Below are 3,338 nucleotides of genomic sequence, written 5' to 3' on the forward strand. Positions count from 1 at the left end.
TCTCTCTCTCTCTCTCTCTCTCTCTCTCTCTCTCATTTTCTGTCTTTTTCTTCTGTGTACTCGTTTTAACAGATTGGACGACCAAGCTCTCTCTCTCTCTCTCTCTCTCTCTCTCTCTCTCTCTCTCTCTCTCTCTCTCTCTCTCTCTCTCTCTCTCTCTCAGATCATTTTCTGTGCTTTCTTCTCCGTATTCATTTGAATGGCTTGGATGACCAGGCTCTCTCTCTCTCTCTCTCTCTCTCTCTCTCTCTCTCTCTCTCTCTCTCTCTCTCTCTCTCTCTCTCTCTCAAACCATCATAGTGATGAACGCGCAGGGTTTAGTTTCGAGTAACTCAAAAAGAAAGATAGAGTTCTTAGAAGAACTAACCCAAAATGAAAAAATAGAAATATTGAATATAAGTGAAACCTGGTATTCCCAAGAGACTGGTAATGATGACCAGATAAAGGGTTTCCAAACTTATAGATCAGATAGAAAAATAGAAATCAAGGGGAACCGCGATATATGGGAGAGATGCCAATCAAGGAAAAAAAATCTGTGAGAAATATAGTAACACAGAATGTGAATTAATAGCGGTAGAATTTGAATCTGAAAAATTAGTGAACACTGTAATATATAGACCCCTAATACTAAAGAGTTTGACATAATAATTGAAAAATTGGATGAAATATGTAGAAATCACAAGGACTGGACTATACTCCTAACCGGAGACTTTAACTTTCCTTTTTGTAGAATGGAAAGAACGAATAGGAGACTGTGGTTGTATTTATACATATAAAAAGAGAGCAATAGTAGTGCAGAAGATAAGAGGCAATTTGAAAAGCTATTAGATATGCTAATAGAACATAACATTCAGCAAATAAATCACCTACCAACAAGAAAAGGATAATATTTTAGACCTAGTATTTGTGAATGAGGTGAACTATGTTAAAGAAATAATAGTATATAACACGAGTATTTCGGACCATGATGTCATAGAACTAACAGTCCGTTCCAGAACATACGAAAACAGAGAAAAGCAAGAGACGAAAAAATGGGAAGGATATGGAAAATACAATTTCTATTGTAAGAATATAAATTGGTCAAAAATAAATGAAGAATTAAACAAAGAATGGGAAAACATATTTGTAAGTGATGATATACAGGTAAATACCGATATATTATATAAAATATTAGAGGAAATAGTGGAAAAATATATACCAAAGAAAAAAAGTAATCATCAGTCACGAATTCCAAGAGACAGAAGGATCTTGTTCCAGAAAATTAGAAAGTGGAAAAAAGCTCTTGCAAAAGAAAAGAATGCATGGAAAGTGATGGAACTAAAAAGTAAGATAGAAAATGCAGAACAAAAGATTATACAATCAAAAGAAAATGAAAAATGGAACCTAGAAGAAATGACACTACAAAATATCAAGCAAAACCCCAAAATTTTTTATTCATATGCAAAAAGATGAATAAAATAAGAGTAGAAATAGGCCCTCTAAGAATTGAAGGGCGATTAACGAATGAAAAAAAAAAGGAAATATGTAACATATTAGCAGAAAGATATAAGAGTGAATTTACACCTAGAATTGACAATGAAGATAATGATACAGAAATAAGAGATGAAAATACTGAATACTTATCAGATATAGATATTATAGAAGCCGATATTGTGCAGGCTATTAATGAAATTAAAATGGATCAGCAGCAGGACCAGATGGAGTACCTGCCATATTGTTAAAGAAAGTGGTTCATTCAATCGCAAAGCCGCTAGCAATATTATTAAGACAAAGTATAGATACAGGCAAGATTTATGATGTGCATAAATTAGCATATATTACTCCTACTTTCAAAAGTGGTTCAAGACTAGAGGCAAGTAATTATAGGCCTGTGAGTCTGACATCTCATATTATGAAAGTATATGAAAGGGTAATGAAAAAAATATAATGAAACATTTAATGAAAAATAGATTGTTCAATATAGGACAACATGGTTTTGTACCGGAAAAAGTACACAAACCCAACTGTTAGTCCACCATGAAAGCATATATAAAAATATGATAAATGAAAAAGATACAGATGTGGTTTACCTAGACTTTGCAAAAGCTTTTGACAAGGTAGATCATAATATATTAGTGAAAAAAATTAGAAAACATAACATTGTTGACAAAGTAGGAAGATGGATAAAAGAATTTTTGCAAAACAGAAAACAGATAGTGATTGCAAACGATGAGAAATCGGATGAAGCTACGGTAATATCCGGTGTACCACAGGGTACGGTGTTAGCTGCATTGCTGTTTGTGATTATGATTGCAGACATAGACAGTAATGTTAAGGACTCAGTAGTAAGAAGTTTCGCAGATGACACAAGAATAAGTAGAGAAATTGCTTGTGATGAAGATAGGAACTCACTACAAAGAGACCTAAACAAAATATATAAATGGGCAGAGATAAATAGGATGGTATTTAACTCTGATAAATTTGAATCAATGAACTATGGTGATAAAGTAGGAATGCTATATGCATATAAAGGACCTAATAATGAGACAATCACAAACAAGGAGGCAGTTAAAGACCTTGGTGTGATGTTGAATAGGAATATGTTATGCAATGATCAAATAGTAATTCTACTGGCAAAATGCAAAGCAAAAATGGGAATGTTGTTCCGGCACTTCAAAACAAGAAAAGCTGAACACATGATTATGCTTTATAAAATGTACGTACGTAGTCCACTTGAATATTGCAATATAATATGGTACCCACACTACCAAAAGGATATTGCACAAATAGAGAGTGTACAAAGGTCATTTACAGCTAGAATAGAAGAAGTTAAGGACCTTGACTACTGGGAAAGACTACAATTCTTAAATTTATATAGTCTTAAAAGGAGAAGAGAACGCTACATGGTAATTCAAGCATGGAAACAGATAGAAGGAATTACCGAAAACATCATGGAACTAAAATTATCAAAAAGAGCAAGCAGAGGTAGATTAATAGTGCCAAAAACTATACCAGGAAAATTAAGGAAAGCACACAGGACATTAATCCACCACGCACCAGCATCGATAATGCAGCGTCTATTCAATGCGCTACCAGCTCATCTGAGGAACATAACAGGAGTGAGCGTAGATGTGTTTAAGAATAAGCTCGACAAATATCTAAGATGCATCCCAGACCATCCAAGACTGGAAGATGCAAAATATACCGGAAGATGCGTTAGCAACTCTCTGGTAGACATCAAAGGCGCCTCACACTGAGGGACCTGGGGCAACCCGAACGAATTGTAAGGTCTGTAAGGTAAGGTAAGGTCTCTCTCTCTCTCTCTCAGATAATTTCCTGTGCTTTTTTCCACGTATTCA

This window comes from Macrobrachium rosenbergii, chromosome 59 (genome assembly GCF_040412425.1).
Source record: "Macrobrachium rosenbergii isolate ZJJX-2024 chromosome 59, ASM4041242v1, whole genome shotgun sequence".
NCBI lineage: Eukaryota > Metazoa > Arthropoda > Malacostraca > Decapoda > Palaemonidae > Macrobrachium > Macrobrachium rosenbergii.